The sequence below is a fragment of the Daphnia pulicaria genome, chromosome 2 (assembly GCF_021234035.1).
Source record: "Daphnia pulicaria isolate SC F1-1A chromosome 2, SC_F0-13Bv2, whole genome shotgun sequence".
NCBI classification, from domain to species: domain Eukaryota; kingdom Metazoa; phylum Arthropoda; class Branchiopoda; order Diplostraca; family Daphniidae; genus Daphnia; species Daphnia pulicaria.
In genome coordinates, this window is record NC_060914.1 from 3,580,094 (window position 1) to 3,586,463 (window position 6,370).

A 6,370-nucleotide genomic window follows, 5' to 3' on the forward strand; every position below is an offset into this window, starting at 1 on the left:
CGGAATTTTCGATGGCTACGATGGCACAGACTTTTTCCCATAATTTAGTCTTTTCATCTTGAATGCGGCCAAACGATGAGCGTGTGCGTCGTAGTTAACCTCGCTTTGGCGGCGGCGGCGGCAATGCGGTCGCGCTCAATCGTGGCAGCTTTCCAGCGGGTTGCATAAGAAGAATGATGGGCCGGTACAATTGAACGCAGGTTGTGGCTGTTAAGACACAAATTATCAGAGAAGAGTTTTTTCAGTTTGAATACTCGCGTAGAGTGTATATTTAGACTCCTGATTAGCATAGGAGATAAGTTGTATATCAGACTTACCAAATACATCAATTCAATTCACACAGTACTTCAACACACTTGTTCTTTGTCACACGATCCACACAGAAAGAGAAGGAAGTATCTTTCAACTTCTCTGAATCAACGTCGAGAGCCACACCGTCATTCCACCGACGTTGTCTTCAATGTTTTCTCAGTAAAACACAAACACTGCCATCTAGTGCTGAATGAGTTCAACACAAACCTCAACAGTGGCCAAAGACAATTTTGTCCGAGGAAGATCCCGTTTCTCCCGGGGTGTTGCGTAGCTCTAGTAGGCCCTGGAATCGGTTGGGTACGCCTAAGTTAACGAATTTCTCGGTGATGGCTGCAAAGACGTCTTTGGTCGTCCGATCTCGATGCCACCTGTGTACTGCCGGACCAACTATCGATATAGACCAGCACGTGCAGATTCTTGTACTGGAAAAGATCGGCAGAGACCTCTTCGAAGATGCGATGTGGTGGTAGCTTTAATATTATGGGTTCCTTGGTTAGGCTTGAGCGAACTTTTCGGCATGATTGACACCCTTCGATGAGAAGGACTATGTCATTGGACATTCCGGGCCAGTAAAGCACCTACGGCGCGCGTCGAATCGTCCTGGTGATACCTTGGTAGGACGAATGGAGCTATTGGAGGATCTCACGTCACGCTGTTTGGGGCACCACGATCCAAACGTTGTAAAGTCTATCCATCCAGTCCGTCGTCAATTGAAAGATCCACGCGGATGGCTCATATTACCGGAAGTCGGCGTACGAATGGCGGTGCTCCGACGGAAAGCCGTTTGAAACTGTCTGGATTAACTCGTCGTACGCCGTGTCTGTTGCAGCTATCGATCGCAGATTGTCAAAAAGTGGGTTGCGCAGTTATGGTTCAGTTTCCGGAACCTCCTCGTCGCTCACCAACTGAATGCATAGTACGATGCAGTGACGTGCGTGCGATGTGATTTCCGCGTCGTCTTCTTCCGAGGGCTGGTCGACGGGAGCGCGGGATAAAGTGTCAGGGATGAAATTATCCTTACCCTTCCTCCAGATCGTGGTGAAGACAAACGGAGAGAGACGTTCTTTGAGGCGTTGTAATTTGTGGTTGTCCACCATGTCCAGAGTCTGCCGATCCATGATCGAAACGAGTTGCTGGTGGTCGACTAGTAGTGTGAATTTCGGAAGACCTAACATAAACAAACGAAATTTACGCACTCAAGACAGTTCATAACATTGATCGGTTTATCTTTGGGTTACCTTTGCTTTCATTCGCGAATATGAAAATGTGAATATGAAGATTCCAAATAAAGCAACAGATAAGAGAGAAAAGCTATAAACGGAATACGGTATCTTAAATTAAAATGTCCCACTCCATTTTCCTCGTTTGTGTGGTTCACGCTGCATGGGTTCAAGCTTATTGGTCGTTATTAAGTTTCAGGTTGATTTCCCTATTAAAACTTAAAATAATTTTGATTTTAAAGCATCCTCGCGTGCACAAGTGAACAGGCATCACGAAAACTACAAAATATTTTGGCAAATATAAATCTGAATGGACATATGAACGATCAAAAGTTTCTGTTTTTTTAAGTCCCCCCTCCCTCAGAAACTTTTAAGTAAAAGTACAGCTAAAATAAAGCTAAAAAACCTTAGAATTTACGGTAATGGAAAGAGCTCATTGAGATCTATCGATTTCTGTAAATTTGAGTAAAAAAATCAATGGGAAAATTGCGAAAAGAGAAACTGTAACAGTTTTCATTTTTCCATTTTTGTTCGATAGGGTCCAGTATAGCGCTAGATTGAAAAAAGGGAAAAATGTAAACTGGTCTCTTTCTTTTCGGATTTGTTTGCTACAGGTATTTTTACTCAAATTTTACAGTTATTGATAGATCTCAACGGAGTTATTTCCATTCCTCTAAATTTTAAGATTTTTTTATCTTGATTCTAGTTGTAGTTAACTTACTTAACTATACAAATTTGGGGGGGGGGAGGGTGGGAATTTAAAAATAGAAGCTTTGGGACGTTCGTTTAACCAATCAGATTGTTATTTTCAAATTTTCTTTATTATTTTCATGATGACTGTTATTCATATACTTCAGAAGAATTTATCTACCCAAGAACCATTGCGTTTGGTAAAATAGTGAAAAAAATTGATATTTTCACTGAATATTTTTGCTAAGCCAAAACCCGCCAAAACCGGTGGGATCTTACTGCTATTAGCCTTATATGGTATTAAGACCCAGATAGATTGTCGGTCTATGCTCTTTCTGTAACAGGCTTGTTTCTAGTCAATTAACGTCAGTTAGTATACTATAAACGTTTTGGTAAACATCATTGAAGACACCAACCATGGACGGAAGGAAATGTACACTTGTTAGGTGCCTCTTTAGTGTTGTAAGCACTATCACATTTGAGATGTTGACAATAGGTTTAAGGTGGTGCCCTACCCCACTTTACACGGCACCTATTATTTTATTAAATGGTGTCCTATTTACTTACCATCTATTGCCTTTCTCATGATGAAAATTGAGTTTTTTTGTAGATATGGAAAAAACAATAAGTAAGTTTATTTTTAATAAGTGACCCATTAATTTTTATTTTATATCATTACAATTCAATGTCGGCCTATTTCCTTCCGGTTGATAAGCTATCACATTTATCTATGCATGTGGTTCAAATCCTTGCAAATTTTTTCAGTCCCTATTTGTGTTCAATGGTTACCTTTCGTGGTTTATTGTCTATCACATTATGAAAATTGAATTTCTATTTACTTCATATGGCTGATTATACTATTCTGATCTTTATTTGAACGGGGACCGAATCCGGACGAGTTTGTCGTTATTGAACAATGGTACAGAGTGGTACGAGGTTGCCATCTTGGATGGTTATATTCCTCTCTTTGGTGCAGCGACAATCCTTAAGCATTGACATAAGTCTTGGTTTTTTCCTTAAGCAAGGGGATGAAAGGGGGTACGAATGGAAAGACAATAGCGTAGTCATATAAACCATTTAACCCCCAACCAATTATTTAGTAGTTATTTTCTTCGTGAGTACTGTTCGTGCTATTACAATATACTTCTCTGTGTTGCGAAAAGGCGCATAGTCCAGCAACAAATCAACAAAAAAGCAAAGACGGCTCGTGGTAAGATTGCTCGTAACTTACTTTTATTGCGTAACTGTTCCGGCTCTTGCTTCTGTTCCTGCTCTTTCTATTTCCTTTTCTCTTGCCAAGTCCAGCAACAAATCAACAAAAAAGCAAAGACGACTCGTGGTAAGATTGCTCGTGCCTTACTTTTATTGCGTAATTGACGTTATACAGAACACCAGGTCGCAGTTGTTCTTTAAATGCTTGCTCCACAGGCTCATCATTTCATTTTTTACATACAACTATGTAAGTTTTTACATTTGAATTTAACACAAAATGCTTCTATGTTCCACGACAAAACTACGTTTGTCCAAAAATGCCCCAGTCTACCCTATTCGGGGAAATTCTTTTTCTGTATGTCCTTCAAAACATGAGCCCCTTTTTGTTGTATCAGTTTTCAATATCCTAGAATTCGATTGTCATAATTTCTGCTACTGCATAGAGAGAAATTCTCCATTTCACCGCTAAATTTTGAAAATTAAAGATTTGTTAGACTACCATCCCTTAGACGGTATTAAGGCGTCCGGTTCCCTAACTATATTCACATTAAATTGAATATAAAATTTGTCCACCTCTCAATTGTTAAAATGGATTTAGTGTCATTGGCGGAACTGCGTTGTTACCCACTACTATCCATTATTTCCCTGATGTTTTTGTTATGCATGTCTATTTGAAAAATATTTTAAAAAAAACTGAAGAAACTAAATTTAGAATTAATATGTAGTTTTTTGTTACTAGAAGAGACTTTTGTTCAAGAACAGAGTAAAAAAAAAGCTTTTACAATTGCAAATTTTAAGATCCCAGCTAGCAGGTCTTTATTGGTAAAATATTTTTTCCGACAATATTCTTCAATCGATAACCCACATATTGGTATAATATTATATTATTTCTTTGTTGCTACAAGGTGGCTGTTAAATTTTTTTGTTATTTTCCCAATAAATGACTATTATCAAATATGAATAAATTAATATTATTATTTTTTTATTTTCCCAATAACGAATCATTGAATAAGGAATACATCATTTTCTATGGAAAAGCAATTTATTATTTCTAAGCAAGCAAATTTACCACACGTTCAAAATCCTAAATGATCGATTAGCTGCTGCCTTTTTTGCCGAGAGTGGGTTTGAACCATCATCTTTTGAGTCATCAATCTAATGCTATAACCAATACACCAGCAACGGAGATGATGATAAAGTCCCGATGTGACCATATGGATAGTGCATACTTACACATTGTCATGGTTATAGCCCAGCGTGAGCAAAATCGATTTAATTACATCAGTGTAGGAATTTATGATTGTTGAGACTATTTGTTTCATAAGTCATTTGTTTGCTGAAAGTGGGTTTGAACCAACCTCCATAGAATTACCTATATAGATATATATTAATAGCAGTTTTAACATTTCATCTCCTTAACGTTTAAGATAAATTATATCACGTTAGCGTGAAGGTAGAGTTTTAATTTCGAAGTACGTAAGTTAGTTGTTCGAGACTTGTGCAAGATTTGGATTTTAAGACAATTGGATTGTTCATTTAGGCAATTGTATGCAAATCTAACGAATTGAATACGATATAAAACATTTAGGATTTTGAACGCATGTTAAATGTAAAAGACTATAGGTTTTTCATAAAAAAAGGATTTATTACTTTTTTAATGGTCCGTTATTGGGAAAATAACAAAAAGTAATATTGATTTATTCATCTTTCATAATAGTCATTCATTGCGAAAACAACAAAACAATTTAACAGCCACCTTGACGCAGCAAAGTAATAATCTAATATTATACCAATATGTGGGTTATCGACCGAAGAATATTCTCGGAAAACAATATTTTACCATTACGGGACTAGACTTATCCCTTTTTTGGCCGTAGGGACATCCTTGGCGAGATCCTCTGGATCTGTCTGTTGCCTGTCGGGACAAACCCCTATAGGGAATCACCTCTTGTTTACGTGGCTTCTAGAAGTTGAAAACTTTTATTGCTTCAAGTCGAAAAACATTTGAAATATCGCTGTTGGTGTAGTGGTTATAGCATTGGATTGGTAACTGACGGTGTGATGGTTCTAACCCACTCAAGACCAAAACAAGAACTTGCCTAATAACAAATTGAAGATGAATAAATATTCCACGCTGGAATATATAACCATAAACACAACAACCAGATTCAAATTTCCGTCAAAATTTTAAAAGTAGTAAAACTGTTATTTCACCAATAAAAGTAAAATAAGTAAAACAAGTTGAAAAAATGTTGTGAGCCAACAAATTTGGGTGCAAAAATATATTGGAAAAATATTTAAAAAAATTATTTTACCAACATCTCAATTGTAGGAATATAATATTTTAGCAATATTTGGGAAATATACTCTGCTAGCTGGGATACTTCTGCCGGGCTCATATTGCCGGAAAACGACAAAAAAGTGTATTGTCGACGGCTACAAATTTATCGTCTTTTTCAAGACTATGTATCGTATAATTGCAATCGACAAGCCATTTTGTCTTTTTCACTACAACCATTTTGAGAGAGTACGAATCCTAACTGACGTGAGTCCACATTTCCAAAGTAACATTAATGTGATGGCCAATTTGGCAGTAGCTTATTTTTCTTTCCATAATTTCACTGATGATTACTTTATTACGTTTTTAGGGATGAAGCCTTCTTTTACCCAAAAAGGGAGAGGCTGTTGAAGAGTATCCATTTCTAAAGTTTTAAGAATTTTGGGAGAATGAACTGAGGTATATTTCCATATCCCTCTTCGATCCATGCGTCTTCTCCTTCAAATGGGAAGGGTTCAAAAATGGAAGGAGGGAGGAGAAATGAAAGGAAGGAGATTGGCTAATGGCCTATTGAATATGACTGTACCAATTCGCCTCAGACAGGGTGTTTTTGCCTTTCCAGCCACAGATATAAAGCCGTTCGCTGGCGCGGGTGAGG